Source organism: Rhinopithecus roxellana, chromosome 18 (assembly GCF_007565055.1).
Source record: "Rhinopithecus roxellana isolate Shanxi Qingling chromosome 18, ASM756505v1, whole genome shotgun sequence".
NCBI classification, from domain to species: domain Eukaryota; kingdom Metazoa; phylum Chordata; class Mammalia; order Primates; family Cercopithecidae; genus Rhinopithecus; species Rhinopithecus roxellana.
In genome coordinates, this window is record NC_044566.1 from 60,607,841 (window position 1) to 60,628,720 (window position 20,880).

At 40.6% G+C, this 20,880-nt stretch overlaps 1 pseudogene; it reads right to left on the reverse strand.

Moving 5' to 3' along the window:
- Positions 1–265: 265 nt before the first annotated feature.
- Positions 266–20,880, reverse strand: part of LOC104665298 — a 108,548-nt pseudogene continuing 87,933 nt past the window's right edge.

Below are 20,880 nucleotides of genomic sequence, written 5' to 3' on the forward strand. Positions count from 1 at the left end.
TAAATCTAACATTTTCTGCTCATACTGGGCTCACTATCAGTTCCTACATAAAGGTAAAAACAGTTTCCCCTTGTTAATAAATCATGCACGTAAATAATACAGTATTGGCATTTTTGTTTTCCTTAAAAGTAACCAGGTTACCATTAATAGCCTCACTAAGTTTGTTTTCATCCCCCCCTTTTTTTTTTTTTTTTTTTTTGCCCGTCTCAGTGTTTAATTGTGGCAGGGCCTCACGCACACGTGCATACACACATGCACTCAGGCTTCAGATCTTGTTGAAAGCTGCATGTTGACACTCTGCACAGGCTCTTCAAACTTGGTGATCTCCTCCTCCCCCAAGTCTGTCTCCACCTTGTCCTCCACCACACACTGAATCTGCAGCTTCCAGAAACCGTAGCCCACGGGCACCAGCTGGGAGGCCTCCCACACCAGCCCGTCCAGTTGGATGAAGCGCACACAGGCCTCCAGGTGGGCCACGTCCATCTCATCCTCCCAAGGCTTGACATTCAGCAGGATGGAGGACCTGGCCACCAGCGCGGGCTTCTTGACCTTCTTCTCTGCGTACTGCTGCAGCCGCTCCTCCCGCAGCTGTGCTGCCTCACTGTTGCTGCCAAACAGGTCAGTGTCATCGTCCTCGTCATCCTCTGCTGTTGTGGCTGGCTTCTTGGCCGGGGACTCCGCTTGGCGCAGGGGAGACACGTGCTGGGTCTGCGGGGCTGTGGCCTGGTGGCCGGGCAAGATCTTCTCCAGCACATTCAGCCCGGCCTCTCTGGTTCTCCACTTCCAGACTGGCGATCCGGACGATGAGCTCACTGTGGTCTCCACTGGGGCCGCCAGATGCCCCAGGGCCTGAGCTTCCGGCCAGGGATTTCCGGATGTTCTCTCTGGCTCTGACAGTATCACGAGGATCACGCCGGCTCCGTTCTCCTGGCGGGAAGCACCGGCCACAGGCCCGTTCATCTGCTCGTAGAATCTCCTTTCTGCAACGTCATGTTTGAACTTATCAAACCAGATCTTCTCCTGTACTAGGAAGTTTGTAGCCATTTTTCTGACGCCAGCCAAGGACGTGGCAACCAGGGAGGAGGAATCTCGGGACACGGGACGCCTAAGGAAAGGGGGTGTTTTTGTCCTTTTTTAGAAAACAAAGCAAAACAAAAACAAAAACTCCATCCTCATTAATAAACTTGTCGAATAAATAAATGTTACGTATTTATTGTAAGTAAATTTTATGTATTTATTGTAAATAAATTTTATGTATTTATTGTAATAAATAAGTAAACAGGCTATCTCAGTTTTTGTTACATCAGTATTTTTAAACAGGAAAGGCCATATATATCAAATTTTAAATAAAAATGTGTTGATATTTAAAGGTTTTAAAATTAAATCTATTTAAGTAAATTACTTAAGTATTATTTTTTTAAAAGTAAATTACTTTCAAGAGGTGGGCTCATTTACAATATTACATATAAGCAGGTTTTTTAAAAAAAATCAGAAGTTCATTCCAAGATTTTGTTAAAGAAAAGTTGAAGGGCTAAATTTCCAAAAGCAAAGTTTTAAACAAACAACATTAGCTAGAGACATTCAACACAGTAAAGCTACCAGTAAGTTTATTAAACACAGACATTGATATTTCTAATATTGTACAATTTTCAGAGGCCTCACATGACAAAACCCTTAAGTTTAATGATTCGCTTTGAGAAAATACATCTATACTGACTACAAAGAAGGGTTTCTATGTCATCCTTTTTAATGAGAAAGTTAAAATTAATGGGTGTTTAGCAGTGTCTCATTATATATAATTTACATTAGCGGAGGGTCTGATTAGCAACTTTAGATAACTTTCCAACCATAAAGAGTTGCAAAAGGGTTCCAACTGCATCTACCACCCACACATTCAAAGAAAAAGTACTAATTATGAAAAACAAAACCTTTAATGCCACCAAGGAATAAGAATAGTACAGAACCTCATCTGTATATCATTTTGTAGTTATGTATTATCTCATTTGGGTTTAAGACAGCTGGTGAAACTTGTGTTTGCATTCCCATTTCACAGATGAAGAAACAGGTTCTGAGAGGGCCAGTGGCTTATCCCAGATTACACGTTTAGTAAGATGGGGGATCAGAACTTGAAACCAATTGTGAAGCAGATACTGACTTTGTGAAATCCCTGAGTTGAAGTCCTTTCATGAGAGGAAGAGTTCAAACTCTTGTCTCTGAGGCTCCCTTGACTTTGGCCCTGAGCAAGGCCTGCCTGAGAAGCAGTTATTTAAGGAAGTTGTGTGACCAGATGGGCAGGGGAGTGGCCAGTGGAGTGGCTGTGACACACTTCTTGCATGTCGTGTCTTCCACCTTGCCTGATGACTTCACCAGCTATTAAGCACTTAACCCTGTAGTAAGTGCTGTGGGGAATACCACGGTGTAGGAAAACATGGTTCCTGTACTCACAAACTGTAACCACTGAGCCCACTCGCAACCTAAGGCCACTGAACACAATCTCAGGAGGCACTCTTTTCACAGCACATGTTTATGGATGCCCTGATCATAAGTTCTGCATGTCTCCTGAAGGCCCCACTGAAATGTCATCAAACATACCTGTCTGCAGGCTTCCAGAATGATAGAATTCTTTTTTTTTATTATTATACTTTAAGTTCTAGGGTACATGTGCACAATGTGCAGGTTTGTTACATATATATACATGTGCCATGTTGGTGTGCTGCACCCATTAAGTCATCATTTACATTAGGTGTATCTCCTAATGCTATCCCTCCCCTCTCCCCCCACCCCATGACAGGCCCCGATGTGTGATGTTCCCCTTCCTGTGTCCAGGTGTTCTCTTTGTTCAATTCTCACCTATGAGCGAGAACATGTGGTGTTTGGTTTTCTGTCCTTGTGATAGTTTGCTCAGAATGATGGTTTCCAGCTGCATCCACGTCCCTACAAAGGACATGAACTCATCCTTTTTTATGGCTGCATAGTATTCCATGGTGTATATGTGCCACATTTTCTTAATCCAGTCCGTCATTGATGGACATTTGGGTTGGTTCCAAGTCTTTGCTATTGTAAATAGTGCCGCAATAAACATATGTGTGCATGTGTCTTTATAGCAGCATGATTTATAATCCTTTGGGTATATACCCAGTAATGGGATGGCTGGGTCAAACGGTATTTCTAGTTCTAGATCCTTGAGGAATCGCCACACTGTCTAGAATGACAGAATTCTAACAGAGAACATAACACTTAACGAGACATGCCAAATCACAGAGTGCCTTCACTGTGCCTCTGATGAGGAAGCTCTGAGGAGGGAACCCAGACCAGATCCCCATCTCTATAGCTCTTTGACAGAGTCTGTTCACCCGAAGGAAGGCCAGAAAGCATCTAGCCACCATTGTTCCTATGACTACCTTGTGTTTCCAATAAAAACCTACATGCAGGAAGAAAACAAATACAGCAGTCTAACTTTAGAAATGCTCAAAATCCACTTAACTATAAAAATAAAATAATTTTAAGTAAGGTTTTTAGATTGTAGATTTGAGAAAAAAACAACTTGTGTTTGGAATAGAATTTTGACTTAAAAACGAGAAGCAATGTTAGCCTACAAGCTGGTGTTCCTGCCATGTGAGTCCTGGCTGGGGCCCTCTTCTCCTCTTGGCCACGAACAGACCTCATCACACTTGTCCTCTGACTAAGCAACAAGGAAGTACCTGGAACCGCCTGTTTCCTCCAAGCAGATGGTTCCTTGCTTTTCACAACAGATGACTGTAAAATCAGTATGATATTATAAGAACTAGCTGATTAAACACCCCAACTTGCTGGCTTAAGAGTGCTGAATGAACAACCCATCACACCTGGTGCCTGAGTCCCCCTTTTTCCAGGTACAGGGTGAGACACTCATTTTAATCTGACATGTCTGTGGGCATGGTGTGTGTCAGGACCACTTCTCTCTCTCTCTTTTGCTTCCTTAAACCAAGCCAGGCCCACTGCTGTGAACTCAGCTGCTGGAGTTCTTTCAGAAGGAGCAAGAAACCAGGCTGCCTGTGTGCTACAGAGGCCTAGACTTTTAAGGCCTGGTCTCTTAAGACCCAAGACCATAGAACCTCAGCCGAATAACACACACTAACATTCTATTGTTGAGGCTTTTTTAATGGAAGACAAAATGTTAGTTTTTGATGTTTTTATATAAATATGACTTAAAAATATAATTTGTTTCTTCTTTTGAGATTTGTTGCTGTGACCATGAGGGTCATTCATTCCTTTACTCTGGAGATATTTATTGAGGTGTGCAATATGCAAGGTACTCTGCTAGGAAAATTCTTTCCCATCAGCCTAAACCAGAAACTGTCTGGTTTTCTGCTCTCTTTCCAAGGCCTAGAACCGTTCCCAGCATATAGCAGAATCCTAACAATGAATGAATGAATGACACACTAAGATAAGCCATACCTGCATTTTCCCCCCACTAGGAGTTCAGATTGTTATAAAAATCAGTATAAAGACCTTTCCCTTTGGCAATCTCTGTTTATCAACTAATTCTTTCTTGGAGCCAGAATCAGATAGGCTCCATGGAGTTGACACAGCTTCACAGCAAATCAGTTAATTAACCACTAGATGTTGATAGGACACCTACTTTGTGCAATTCCCCCCTGCTAGACAAATGAGCCACGCAAGGAAGTAACCAAGATAGTCTCTGTTTTCAGAGAGTTTCCATACAAACATAAAGTTACTATAATGCTGCCCTGAGGCCAAGGAGGTGGCATCAAGGAGAACTAAAGGAGGTCAGAGGAAGATGAAAGCCTAGGATTTGGCCTTTAACTAGGGGAAGAATGGAAGAAAAGGCCTAACAGAAATGCAGGGTGTGCATGTGTAGTGTGTGTCTGTATGTTGGGAGGTGAGGGAGAATGCCATGGAGTCTGGGAGATGCCAGAACACACAAGGTACACCAAGAGTTAATTCCATTCAGTGTGAGTTGAGTCAACTGAATAAATATTTATTGAATGCACACTGTGTGCCTGGCATTGTGATAGGTAAACAACGGTTAACAAGACTGATATGGTTCCTGGGTCACTGGTAAGTGGGAGACACAGAGAAGTAAACAGACAATGACAATATAGTGTGATAAGTGCTATGACAGGGAAAAGTACAGGTGTTCTGAGGATGATGTAGAAAGGACCCAACCCAAACACTGGAGTCAAGAAAACTTCCTGGAAGAGGGGATCTCAAGCTGACCCCCAAAGCCAAGGTAGAAATTGGTTCAGTGAAACTGTTCAGGTAGAGTAGACAATACTTACCCTAGAATTGCAAATGTGAAGGACCATGGGGATCTGAAAGTGGCTAAGTTTGTTGGAACACAAGGGGAAGGAGGGCTAGAAAAGAGGCTGGGGATGGAAGCAGTGGCCAGAATTTGCATCTCTTGTACTTCAAATTAAAGAGTTTGGACTTCATCCTAAGGGCAGTGGCAACCTTGAGGAATTTTATGCAAGAGAATGAAACAAGTGGATTTGCATTTTAGGTAACTATCTGCAGTGTGAGATGGCCCTAAAGGAGCAATGGGTAAAAAGAACAAAAGGGTAATGTGCAGTTAGATCCTTGAAGTTTTATCCTTAACACAGTGTAAGAACCAAATGAATATTTTGTGAATGAAGTGATCAATGAATCAATCAGTAATTTGGTTCAGGATTTAAAATACAAGACTTCAGGCAGAGGATATAGTTGTCTGTATGTATATAAGGGTCAGAGTGAAAGCTGATTGGAACACTGACATGTCTTCAAGCCTTGAATCTCATCAGACAAGTGATAACAATGGAATACAGTGGAACAGAGTAGAAACAGCTTCAGTGTTGGAGTCAAAAGACCAAGGTCTGAGTCTTAGTTTTGATGTTTATTAATTTTGAGATGTGCCTTAATTTCTCTGACCATTGGGTTCTACATCTATCACGCCTATTCTTTATGTGTCACTGCATAGCTAGAATGGGAATGGTTATCACAATCTGTGTGCATTTCTGTTTTCAGGTGGTACGTAGGCACCGTGGGGAAACTGATGGCCCAGGGGAGTTTCTAAATCATCCACTGTAAAAATCAGTCGGTTAGTGAAACCTGCCTGACTGACGGTGGAATCGTGGTTTAGGTAGCAGGGGATTTAGAAATCAAGTAGCCAGTAAGTATTGCACAAAGTATGGACAGGTGACTCTCTAACTTGTCCACTGGAGACCCTGGTGGAGAGGCTGGGAGAGGGGTAGGAAGGGCCCCTCTCCTGCTGCTGCCCCTAACGAGGGTACTGGGCACAGAAAGAGCAGAAACAGGTGGTATAGTTGAGGGTCACAGGGGTCAGTGAGGTAGCTTGGAGAACATACACAGGCAGTTAAGGACATAGTTTAGACTAGGACTCAGCTCCCTGAAGTTCAGTGCTCTTTTCACAACTCCACCTGGTCAAATTAATTATGTCAACTCAAGATCTTAGAAAGGACAACTTATGTAAGATTCAAGCCAAGAGGCCTTCTCATAAGTCTGTGGCTATAGCTACCAGCCAGGGCCAGACGACCTTATAGAAGGAGAGGGCAAAGCAGGAATGCTGGCTGCAGGAGTGAGGCATTTCCCTGGATCCAGTTGTTTGGAAAGAAGAAGCCTTCATGAAGCATGGGGTTGGGGCTATGTCGGTGGTGGCAGAGAAGTGCAGGATAAATTATAACGTACCTGAATCCAGAAATAATTTAAAAAGAATAAAGTAAGTGAAGAAAAAGCAGAAGGTGAAGAACTGCCCTGCAAGGAGGTTCTGGAAGAAGGGCTAGTGAACCAACTCGTCAGAAAGTACATCATACCACATAGTTTTAGGAAACACAGCAGGCCTGAGCTCCTTGGTACCCTCAGGAGATCCAAGTGAATAGGCAGAAAGTGACTGTGTTCTGTGAAATATTTCAGGCACCCAAATGCTCCTCTTTCCGGCACTTTTCATACCATTCCCCTCTCCTTCCCCTTAACACACTTACACGCTTACACCTTCTGGCCCACTCCAGGCTGAGTTTTGCTTCTTTTCTGCAGAAGAGTGTGACACTAGGGCAGTATCACTGAACTGAAGAAATGTATTAAAATAGCTTCTTTAAGAAACGTAATTTTTAGCTCACGGCCTTGAGTCCCATATCTCTAAATCATCTTCATCTTCTTGCTTTCCAGAAGCAGTATAAAGAGTCAGCTGTTCGGGTAGTCCATATAATTTGTATAAAGTAAAACTTGACTAAATTATTTTTTTGTTTCCTATATTCATAGAGTTAGCCCTCAAGCGTTGGGTTAACTCTATGAATACAGAAAACCAAAAAATAATTTAGTCTCATCTGTCCCCCATAAAGAAGGCTCCAATAAATCAATCAGCCATAACAAAAAGGCCACTTTCAGTTTTTCCTGGGAATTCCAAAGCAAACAGTATTGAAATCAAATTGGCTACATAATTCATGCTCTCCAGTGATCACTTAGATAGCTCAATTAAGGTTCACAGTCACAGGTATCTCTGATAATCTAAATATCTATAATATCCACACATAAACATCTGGGGCAGACATCAGAGTCCCTTTAACAAGACTGAAATCCATGTCTCCTGTGCTCTAATACATTTTACCATCCACACCGTTGAGGTGAGCTTTTTACTACAAATGGTTTTAGGCTCTGATGCAAGACAGGAATTTGAAACATGTATTGGAGTATTTAATGGTGTTAATTTTTGGTGCACACAACCATCAACTTCACTCAACAATCCAGTAATATTGCAAAAAAAAAAAAAAAAAAAAGCCAGAGAAAGAAATACAGCAATGGAATTCTTCAGGATTGCAAGCAAAGCAGTTTCACGTTCCTGCTGATGCCAACAAGTAATAAAATAGCTGCCTATTTACAGGTCCTTAAAGATGTTACAATCAATAAAGAAAATAAAAGGAAGAAGATAGGGTGCTTTCAGATCAAACAATTATTCTAACTTGTATATTCAAACATGTTTATTTACTTAAAGTCTTTGAATGTAACCCAAGTTAATTTTAAATGAACAACTGATTGTAACAAGGGAAATATAATCTGTGTGTGTGTGTGTGTGTGTGTGTGTGTGTCTGTGTGTTTGGTTTTGTTTCAATTGGATGATATAAATGTAAACAATTCCTACCTGGAAATATGGATGGTCTCTTCTTCGGGTGTCTCAGGTGAATGGGATCCAAATTCTTAATGTTTCTTTGAAGTCTTCCTCTAATGTCATTTCCTATGAGTAGTTCAGGTGGCAGGCTACTCCGTCTTGATGATTTATAATCATTTTGAGATGAATTTAGTTTGTTCTTCGGTCTGGAAAATAAATTGCTGTCATCAACCGCCATTGTCAGGGATACATTAGAGACTCTGAACAAAAATCCAAAAAGCCAAACCCAGTGGCAGCCACCGTCACAGCCACCGTTGCAGCCGCCACCACCCCAGACTCTTATGTTCTCATGCTTTACCCTGCACTTGTTTGGGAAGCTTAACAAGTTGATAGGCGTGGACTTGAACAGGTGTAGAATTACTAAGTAGCCCCTCCTTTCTACAGTTAATAGCACAGGGAGGAGAGATCCAAAAAAAAAAAAAAACAAACAAAACAAAAAAACCATTAGTTGCAGAAGACTGGGGAATTTGAACAGATGTGACTCAGAGTGGATGGTAACAAAAGTGGTGTAATGGTTGCCGCATGAAACTTCATCTTCACGGGTGCAACGCCATAAAGCAAACACAGTTCACTATTAAAGAATAAATGCCTATGTAAATTCCAAGTCTAATTTGTTGTATCATTTCCCAAACTCTTACAGATTTTTAAACAGTTTTGGGGAAGCATTTTTACATTCCCTCATGCCTTTAAGTTTCAAACCATACACATAACACAGAATGAACATCCTTCTTTATTCAATGTCTTATTTGGCTGGCCACCAAATAAGTTGGCTGGAAGAGGGAGATGAGAGATGACTGGTGATGACCAGGAAGGAACCGGTTGTGGGCGTGTGTCAGGCAGCAGTGCCGGGAACCCGCTGTTGCTTGCCACCCACCCCTTCCATCCTGTGCTCCAGCTGGCAGATAGCTTCTCCAGAAGTTCCCACTGCCTGGCAGTGGAGTCAGAGGTCTAGACAACAAGCCTTAGCCATAGAAGTAATGACAGGCCTCCACTCACAAATAAAAAGTCAATATTATTATCCTTGCGTGGATTCTGCCTAGCTTTCAACTAAAATGGTCAATGGATTTGGTGGTCTAAGAAAAACCAGCACTTCTTCACTCAAGATTCCTGCTTGTCCTGTCACCCAGTTTCTTTCTCTCTCTCTCCTGGATTTTGTATTTTTATGTCCTTTCCTGCCTTCCCTCTTGCTCTATGTATGTGGAAATGTTCTGCACTTTTTTCCTTAACTGACTGTGCAGAAATCATCACTCTATAATTCATCTTCCCCAGCCATGCCTCAGGGCTATGCCCATGTCCATCAGCAATCTCTCTCTGTCACAAACACACAACACTCCTTTTGTGCTGTGTCTGGTTGCAATGTGAGAAGACGAGATTTGCCTTTTCTCTTCCCAGTGCCTGGAATCAACAGATATATAACATTGTAAGGAATTTAGGGGTCATTTCGGAAATCACTGTTTATTTTGGTTTCCTAGATGCTAAATACGTTTTAATATTTGTTGATATTTAGGAGCTGGTTCTTTTTACCAAATTAAGAATATACTTCCATACTAATACAAATTTTGTTCTCTTTATGCCCTTTCAGCAGCAGGTCTCCAAACCACAACAGATTTTCTGGAGAGAAAAGCATTTTTTTTTTTACAAGTATGCCCAACTGAGAGTTGCCATTATAATCCAGCAATTATAACTATAATTATAATCCAGCAATCATATTTATGTATTAGATTATTAAGTTATTTCACCAATTCTGAGAATCACCTGCACCACTTCCCTCCCAGGACCTAGAATAATTTAGTCAAGTTGAAATGTACCATGAACTTCAAAACAATGAGTAACTTTTATGAAATCATTTCTAAAAGCCCATGAGACTGCCTGAATCTCCCTCACCCTAATGACAATACAGTTTTTTCTAGTAAGGAAATATAAACTAAAAGCATTTTTAAAAGTTTGAGATAATGATATAATAGGAGGAAAAAACATACATTCCTACCCAAATTTCAAGAACAGTGTTTAATTTTCAAATATAAAGCAAGATAGAATCCTAGGGCACAAAAGACTGGGTGCTAAGTGGGAGAAATTCGGCAATCAGGAAAGCCGAAGCTCAAGCTCTTTGGTGACTGTGTCTTTCTCCACCACACTGGTGTCACGGGGCCAAATAAGAGCGTGTATGAGATGAAACAGAAGTCTCTAAGGAAAGGCGTTATTATCACACAGAGTGTACACCAGGCATGTCTGCATAGTGTGCCTTTGTCTTTAAGAGTCCAGCTGAGGGCCGGGCGCGGTGGCTCAAGCCTGTAATCCCAGCACTTTGGGAGGCCGAGACGGGCGGATCACGAGGTCAGGAGTTTGAGACCATCCTGGCTAACACGGTGAAACCCCGTCTCTACTGAAAAATACAAAAAGCTAGCCGGGCGAGGTGGCGGGCGCCTGTAGTCCCAGCTACTTGGGAGGCTGAGGCAGGAGAATGGCGTAAACCCGGGAGGCGGAGCTTGCAGTGAGCTGAGATCTGGCCACTGCACTCCAGCCCGGGTGACAGAGCAAGACTCCGTCTCAAAAAAAAAAAAAAAAAGAGTCCAGCTGAAAACACAGAATGAAGTACATATGCATCTAGAATGCATTACAATAACAGCCACCATTTACTGCATGCTTAAAACTGGCCAGATTCTGCGCGAAGCCTTTGGCATGGATTTCTCCTAATCACCCTGTTTTATAGATGAAGATGCTGAGACACAGAGTCAAACACGTAGGAATTGGAGGAGAGAAGATCTGAACACAGGTTTTATCTGACTCCAAAGTTCAAGTTCATGGCTTAAACTATACCACCATAACAATTGTTAAATGTGTGTAATATCTAAAAGGAATTAAAAGTCTTTCTCTACTTTCCTAAAAACAATTATTGGTTTCAAGCAAATTCTCACTGCATCAACTCTGCGATTGAGGAGTGATCTGGCTCACTCAACTAGGTTTGCCCTGTGTAACAGTTGCCAGGAAGTCTCTGAGGTTCACAGAATGAAAGAGAAAAAGTAAGAAAATTCAAATTTTTGCCAGAGTATATAAGAAAGTAACTGCATTACTAATAAAGTATCCATGTTGAGGCTTTTCACACTAAAATGCATTTTAGACAAAAGCATTATGTATTCCTGACATTTAAATTACGATTAGGAAAAAAATCCTCTACCCTACTTCAGAGGTACATCAAGTCCTCTAAACCTCTACAAATTAAATGACCTAAGAGAGGCAAGAGAAGTTCCTGATGTGTCCAACTCCATCTCTCTCCTGCCCAACTCATTTTCCCCTCATAAAGAATAGAAACAGATGGGGATCTAGCTCATTTAACACACTTCTTTAATGAAGAAAAGTGAGAACAACTTGACTTTTCTATTGTTAAAATATTAGAGCAATGTAAACAAGGAAGAATTTTTATTTATTCAAAAGTAGTATTAAACCTGTGAACATGAAAAAGTAAAGTAAATCATTCTTTCAAAAGAGTTAAATTGGCTGCCACATGAAGGACAATCAACCACGGAACATTTAGCGTGGTTTGTCTACATGAGAATATTTATAGATTACAATGTTAAGTCCATCTCTCCTTCTGTGTAGCAACAGCCAAAGTGGAATTTTTTTTTTTTCAAGTGGTCAGAAGAATGATGATACAGGCTTTGGGCTAAGAGGAATTTCAAAACTTATAGTATAAATAAATAATTTTAAATACATAAATGGACATTTTCTGTTTTAATGACCATTATTATCATTATCATTATTTTTGAGACAGGCTCTCTATCTGTCACCCAGGCTGGAGTGCAGTGACAGCAATCATGGCTCACTGCAGCCTCCATCTCCCAGGCTCAAGCAAACCCCCCACCTCAGCCATCTGAGCAGCTGGGACTACAGGTGTGCACCACCATGCCCAGCTATTTTTTGTATTTTTTGTAGAGATGGAGTTTCACCATGCTGCCCAGGCTGGTCTTGAACTCCTGGGCTCAAGTGATCCTCCTGCCTCGGCCTCTAAAAGTTCTGGGATTACAGGCGTGAGCCATCATGCCTGGCTGACCATTATGTTTTTAAAGGTCTCTATTCCCCTATAAATCCAATACACTAATCTCTTTTGAATTATTTTATTATCCTTCGAGAAGTTACGTAATTTATATTAAATGATGTTACAGTATCATGGAAATTTTATTCTTCCTGGTAATAAGATTTTAATCTTCTTTCCCTCAGATTGTTCAAACAGTCTGTAGAAAGACATTTCCTCACTTTGTAGCCATGCTTTCCTTGTGGATCTTGGTAGCTTTTTTTCCGTAGAGATGGGGTTTGCCTAGGCTGGTCTTGAGCTCCTGACCTCAAGTGATCTTCCTGCCTTGGCCTCCTAAAAGGCTGAGATTACGGGCATGAGCCACTGTGTCCAGCCCTATTGGCAGCTTTTAAATAGAACTCCTGAATTATTTTGCTTGTTGTGAGATAGCTGTAATTATATTGAGAACAATATAATTTTACAACTGTAACCATTTTTCTCATTGTCACCTCCATAGAAATGGTCCACCAAGAAGATTTCAGGCCTGTATGGATTTACCAAATTAATTCCCAAATCTCAAGCTGACCCAGCTATACTGCGTATCCTGCAAACATTTCTTATTTTTGAACTCTATTCAGTTTTCAACTGAGATGACCTACTAATCAGCGGGTTTGCCACTAGGAAAAAACAATAGTATAGAGTATCAGAATGATGGATATCACCAAGTCAAACAGGTCAATTGATTTCTCCCTCCAAAAGGTCACCAGCCACCTCTTGTTGCCAACACATCTTTGCTCAATACGGGTAATGATGTTTGCAGTATTACCTGTGGTATGATTATGGCTGAGGAAATCTTTTCTCAGATCCTAAAAATACAACGTGGATGTTCAGTATCTCATTGGCTCTCAATAGCAATGAACACTAATGACCAGTCTTCCCCTGTTAAAATTCTCTGCTCCCTGGGCTTCCACGACACTATTATTTCTCATTTGTCTTCCTATGTCTCAGGTCCCTTCTGTTCAGATTCTTCAAAGTCTCCTCAAAGACTCTATTTTCCTCCCTCCCTCTCTTTGGCAGGCCCATTTATTGAATACCTGTTACGTGTTTGGCACGATGCTATGTTCAAGATCTCTATTCTTCAGAATCTTTTCATCTAAAAAAGGAGCAGAACAACAATACACAAATCATTGCAATACAGAGTGCCTGCTCTGTGCAGAGGTGACACAAAAAAGTGCTTCAGTCTTCTCTTCCTGATGGAGAGAGGGGATGGGAAAGGGTTCTCAGACGAGTAGTAAGTTCACAAGGCAGATGAGTGGACCCTGGGCAAAGGCACTCAGGTGTGACATTAGCACCGAATGTCCAAGAGTGACAAATATAGCACTCTGGTGCCTAACACAGGACCTTACCTCATGCAGAAGTATGGACAATGGAAAAACAAGATGGGACAATCTGAGAGGGCCAAAGGAAAAACAATCAGTGGTGTTACAACATATATTTTAACACCATCATATATCAGACGTCTTCCAGATAATAATACAGACTTTTAAAAAGTCTGCATTAAAAAAATTGGCTGTAACTTTTAAAAACAAGTGGTAATTTCTAACAAAATGTAAGAAGACATTTAAAATTTTCTAACTCTAGTAAGTAACCCTTCTCCTAAACCATCTTTATTCCAGAAACTGTGATACAGGGATTTGCTGAAGCGGACTCTTTACACCGTTTTTAATGTCATGCAGACTTTACTTTTTAAAAAAGCTTCAGAACCAGTTTTTACTGGCTTGAAATCTAACTTCATTTACACTTGCATTCTTCCTTGCTCAACTGTGCAAGTCCCAGCAAAATGCCAGTAAATGCCTGGCCTTTTCTCAAATTAAGGTAAGGCTTAACGGCACATTTTTTCCCCCCTAGGCTTGTGTGGCTCTCTTTCGTGAGAGGGTACAACATCAAGAAATCTCCCTCTCTACACTATCCCTGACACGCCCACATGGTCTATGAGAAGAAGTACTGGTAGTTTATGTCTTATTCTTCTGTTTAAGGGATTTAACTACAATTTGCATTCATAAAAGAACTGAAAATTTTTGTTTTTTGTGTGTCCAACTACTAGGACAGTGTTTAACTTGAGAAATGTGGTTGCCAGAACCAGGCTGTCACATGACGACTGTAACTGAGAGAGCTGCTGCATCAGTGGCTCCAACATCATTGGGCATTCTCACCTGTGGTTCAACTTGCCTCTGTGAGCTGATGATGTCTAAGTGCAGGCTCCACCCCCTACTTCTCCACAGTGTCCTAGATATCTCTATTTAATTGCATACTGACTATTTCCTGGTGCAAACTCAGCACGTATAAAACTGGTTCCTCCAAATGTGCAGCTCCTGAATGCCTGTGTTTTTTATTTTACGGAAATGGCACCACATTTACCCAGTGACCCAAGCCAGAAACCTTGAAATTATTCTGTCCAAATCATGTCATTGTTACCGCTTAAACATCTTTTGATCTGTGTCTTCTTCCTCACCCCTGTGACACTGACCAGTGGTAGTATTCATTATCTCATTCTTGAGTTATTGCTTCAGACTCCCAACAGGTCTGGCTACTTGGAGGCTTAGTTCCTTAAGCATTTCACCTTTGACATGACACTTGGCTCTTTAAGTCTTAACTAACTACCTCTGGTTAGCCCACTTCCCTCTTTAAAGACACTCAACAGAGTAAGAACAAGGAAACTTCCTCAACCTAATAAAAGACATTTACAAAAAGCCTGCAGGTGATACAGTACTTGATGAAAGACTGAATACTTGCTTTCCTTTTAAGATCAGGAACAAGGCAGAACATCTACTCTTACTACTTCTATTAACATTGTACTGAAGGCTCTATATGGTGTTATCAGGCAAGAAAAAGAACAAAGAGCATCCAATTGATATAAAACTGTATTTGCAGATAAAATAATCATCTATGTAGAAAATCTGATGGAACCTATAAAAAAGTTACAAGAACTACTCAGTGAGCTCAGCAAGGCTGTAGAATATAAGATAAATGCACAAAAATCAATTGTGTTCTACATTAGCAATGAAAAACAAAATTAAAATGTTTTAATGCCATAAAAATAATGAATATTTAGGAAAAAATCTGACAAAAGATGTGACAGATATGTCTATTGAAAACTAAAATAATATTACTAAAAGGATTTACAGAAAATTTAAATAAATGGAGAGATATATTATGTTCATTGGTCAGAAGACTCAGTATTGTTAAGCTATAACAAAACAGATCTGTGGATTCAATGGAATACCAGTCAAAATCTTAGCAAAAAAATTTTTTGGTAGAAAGTTACAAACTGATACAAAAATTCAAATAGAAATGCAAGGGATCAAGAATAGCCAAAACGACACTGAAAAAGAAAAACGTTGGAGAATTATTACTACCTGTTTCTGTGGGCACAGTGGCTCACGACTGTGATCCCAGCACTTTGGGAGGCCAAGTCAGGCAGATCATCTGAGGTCAGGAGTTCAAGACCAGCCTGGCCAACATGGCGAAACCGTTTCTACTAAAAATACAAAAATTAGCCGGGCGTAGTGGTGGGCACCTGTAATACTTGGGAGGCTGAGGAAGGGAGCATTGCTTGAACCCAGGAGGTGGAGGTTACAGTGACCCGAGATCACGCCATTGTACTCCAGCCTGGACAACAGAAGGAGACTCTGTCTTAAAAAAACAAAAACAAAAACAAAAACAAAAAACCTTCTAATTTCAAGACTTGACATAAAGCTACACTAAAGACAGTGTGGTACTGGCATAAGGATAGGCAAAAAGGTCAGTGGGATAGAACAGTGAGTCCAGAAATGGATCCATAAGTAAATAGACAACTTATTTTTGACAAAAGTGCAAAGGCAATTAAGTAGAGAAAAAATAGTCTTTTTGATAAGTCGCGAAAGAACACTTGGACATCCATATGCAAAAAAAAAAAATTAATGTTGATCTATACCTCATATCACATGCAAACACTAACTCAAGATGGACTGCAGGTCTAAATGCAAACTCTAAAACTACACATTTTCTAAAAGAAAATGTAAAAGAAAACCTCTGATCCATGGAAGGCAATTAATAAACTGGACTTTATCAAAATTAAAATCTTCTGCTTTTTGAAAGACACTGTGAAGAGAATGTAAAGATAAGACACAGACTGGGAGAAAATATTTGCAAGGCATTTATTTGATAACGAGCATATATCCAGAATATGTGAGGAAATCTCCATACTCAATAATAAGAACAAACAATGCAATTAAAAGATGGGCAAAACACAGGAGCAGATACTTCATAAAAATGAAGAAGGCAAATAAGTACATGAAAATGTGTTTGGCATCACTAGTCATTAAAGAAATGCAAATTAAAACCATGATGACATACCACTACTGACCTATTAGGATGGCTACAATTAAAAGAGACTGACCAAACCAAATGTGGAGCAACTGGAATTCACATATGCAATGGTAAAACCATTTCAGAAAAAAGTTTAAAAAGTTCTGAAAAATCTAAACATACACCTACCATATAATCCATCCATTCTACTCTTGGTACCTACTCAAGAGAAATGAAGGCAAAGACGAGTATATTATGTTCATAACAGTTTCACTTATATAATAGCCAAATACTGGAAACAAAATGTCCACCAACAACTGAATGAATAAACTGGTGTATCTATACAATAGAATGCTATTTAGCAATAAAAGGAAGGCTACAGCATGGGTGAGTCTCAAAATAACTAGGCTCAGTGAAAGAAAGCAGACCAAAAAGCTGCACACTGTATGATTCTACCAATATGAAATTCTAAAAAATGTGAGCTAATCTTCAGTGACAGAAAACAGATCAGTGGTTGCCCGGCGATAGTGGTGGAGGAATGGGATGAGGGGATTACCAAGACACTGGATGAAATGTTGAAGGGGTGGTGATGGATTCATAGGTATATACTTACGTCAAAACTTATTGGCTGGGCGTGGTGCCTCACGCCTGTAATTCCAGCACTTTGGGAGGCCAAGGCGGGCGGATCACTTGAGGTCAGAAGTTCGAGACCAGTCTGGCCAACAGAGTGAAACCCATCTCTACTAAAAATACAAAAATGAGCTGCGTGTGGTGGGCACATGCCTGTAATCCCAGCTACTTGGGAGGCTGAGGCAGGAGAATCACCTGAACCCAGGAGATGAAGGTTGCAGTGAGCCGAGGTCACGCCGCTTCACTCCAGCCTGGGAGACAGAGGAAGACTCTGTCTCAAAAACCAAAACCAAAAACAAAACAACTTATCAAATTGTATAAATATGTCCAGGTTATTATATGTCAATTTCATGTAAATAAAACTTTTTAAAAAGGCAATGCTACACCTTCTGTCAGTGCATTTGACCAAAGATTTGGAAATAGATTCCAGCTAATACAATTTTTCTTTTTTCTTTTTTTGAGACAAGGTCTCACTCTGTCACCCAACCTGGAGTGCAGTGGTGTGATCATGGTTCCCTGCAGCCTCGAACTCTAGGGCTCAAGCAATCCTCCTGTCTCAGTATCCTGAGTAGGTGGCACCACAGGTGTATGCCACCATGCCTGGCTAATTTATTTTTATTTTTTTGTAGAGGTGGGGTGGCACTATGGTTGCCCAGGCTGGTCTTGAACTCCTGGCCTCAAGCCATCCTCCCACTTCAGCCTCCCAAAGTGCTGGAATTACAAGCATGAGCTGCTATGCCTGGCTCCAGCTAATAAAATTAATAAATAAAAGTGAAAATAATTCTTCTGATTCTATCACCTGCATCAACAGTGAGTGGAAAATACACATATGCCGAAGAGTTATGTGAGTCTTTCTCACTCTGACAAGGACTTTCTCACTCTGAATTATGTTTAAGTTTTAATTTATACACTCTAAGACTCCAAGAATGTCAGAAAGAATGTCCGCTTTGACATTTCTAGGTAACACATTCATTGTTACAGTGAGTTGCCTAGAGAAGGTGCTCAAAAAACATTAGAGAAAGAAGGAAAGAGTAAATGAGTAAGAGCCAAAATGGAGGCTGGGGGGTGGTAAGCATTTCTTGACAGAAAGAGTTTCCTCACAAGCTACCAACAAAAACTGTGAAATAGTTTAGCCCCAAGAACTTCAAGATCAGGATAAATATCGGTTATCTTAGTTGATTTAGGTGCTGGCTTACTACACACCGAAGGGCTGGACAAATTGAATAACCTAGAGATTCTTCCCACGCTTTCTGATGCTGCTAATGTTCTTCAGGCTCTTCTATCTGAAGCCTCCAGAAGGAAGCGCAGCAAGAATACCTTCAGTAGCTTTGGAGTTGAATCTCATGCTGCACTGATTGTTGAGGTGATGCCACACATTTAATGACAAATATTTAAAATGTCCTTGTCATCTCCTACATCAAGCTGGCTCTATTATGTGCAATTTCAGGTTTAGTCAGAGGAAAAACATTATAACTCATGGCCATTTAAATGCCAACTTGGTTTTGGGGTTGGCGTTTTTAATAACCTCAGGTACACTAGAGTAAGAATAGTTTCTCAGAAACTGGTATTAAGCAAACAAAAAAATAGTAATCATACAGATTTAAATATGACAATTAAAAAGCTTGATGTAATGGACAAAGAACACTACACCCCAAAATACTGTCTTTTCAAACTTATTTAGAACAACGACAAAAAAAGGGCTACGTACTAGGCCATGAAAGAAATCTCAAAATACCAATTTGTTTTATGTTGTCTTGCTATGTAAGGCATTCTTTTATCACTACTCAATAAAACTGAAAATCATTATTAAAAATAACAAAAATAATTATCTCTGAATTTGAATAAATTATTGTGCATTTCCTCTGGCCAGGTCCTATGCTAAGCATTTCTTATGCAGTATTTCATTCACCCTCGTGAGTGTGGTACTAACGTTATCTCCATTATACAGTGGAGGAAATACATTGAGAGGCCGAGAAGCCGCATCAGGTAAATAATTCCCACCATGCCTATTCTTCCATTCCCACCAACATCTATAAAATATAAATTTCCCCGTTTACTCCTTGTTTCCCAACTAATTCCAGGCACTTCCGTTTGCTTCTGCCTTCCATTCCCCTGGTTCCTTATCCGCAAAGCATCTCATGGGTCCCCATCCTGATTTCTAGGGATTTTCTATGATCCAGGGAAAACAACAAAATCAAATGAGGGATTTCAAAAGGTGTCCTTCCAAAAAGCAGAATGTCTTTCTACCTTCGAGAGTGAAAAAGGAGTCACCATTTTTCTTACCTCTGCCCAGGAACTAAATTCCAACTCAGGATTACAAATGGACCTACGTAGTATACAAGATTTCAGAGTCTGGCCTGTTTGCTTGCTGGGGAGTACTAGCCAGCTGCAAAAACACGTCAATGCTGGGAACTGCCTTCGACGGTAAGGTGGGCCTTGATATTCCACTTCAATTCTCCCAGGCTCTCCTATCATCTCAGAGGAATCTACCCATCCGTCTATTTATTTTTTATCACGCTCTACAAATATTTTTATCTTATTTTACTTATTTTATATCATATTCTAGAAGCTAGCAAAGGCCCAAATATCAAAAACCAAACTTCACAGATGCCCAATCAACACTTTTCTACCCTCATAAAACTAAATATTTGTAGTATTAATTTATGATGAACAGCTGAAAAACAGGATCTTAAGAAAGCTTTTAAAGCAGATATATTTTTGGGGTTTTTTGCCCAAATATATACTTATCTTACTCATTGTATTAATGCTATTAGTAGTTAGGATTTAAAGGGAGGCAGATACTTTCACAGCAACCAAATCTTTAAAAAAATCTATATTTCAGAAGCTTTTTAGCTGTTTTTTTTTAAAATTCTCTCTTTTAGTTACATAAGAAATACATGGTTTTTGCAGAATATTTGGAAAGCACAGAAAAGTAAATAAAAGGAGTCAGAAAACATTTTATAACCTCACCAATCAAGACAACCACTGTCTATGTTTTGTCATATTTGCTTCCAGACCATAGGCTTTGTCCTGCCATCGCCAGCCACCCAGGTTTAACCTCAGTGCCTGTTCTCAGCCAAAGGAATGAATTCATCCATGTGAATGGCATCAGGGGGATGGGAGGGGCCGCCCAAGTGAGATAAATGAGTGATGTTGCAGTGTAAGAACACAAACGATGGTAGACACTCTGAAAACTGGGGTGGACACCTCTCCCCTAATGGGGCAGTGGCTTCCCAAGACCCAGGGGACGGTGGCTCTGGAGGACTGAAGGCCCCGATTTGTCTCAACCTCTAATTTTCAAGAGAAACTTATAACCTAGATTTTTATGTTGAAATATCTTGATTTGTAAATGTTGGCTTTAGGTTTTCAAAAACACTATGTAGACCAAAGAAACCAAAATTACATACTAGTTGAAGCCTCTGACTTAACCCACTTCCTGGGGCCACATAGTCAGGCTTTCACAGAACTTCTAAAGTGCCTTAAACACTCCCCTGAGATGGAGTCTCACTCTGTCATCCAGGCTGGAGTGCAGTGGCATGATCTCAGCTCACTGCAACCTCCCTCCTGAGTTCAAGCGATTCTCCTGCCTCAGCCTCCTGAGTAGCTGGGATTACAGGAGCACACCATCACTTGGCTAATTTTGGTATTTTTAGTAAGATGGGGTTTCACCACGTTGGCCAGGCTGGTCTCGAACTCCTGGCCTCAGTTGATCCGCCCACCTTGGCCGCCCAAAGTG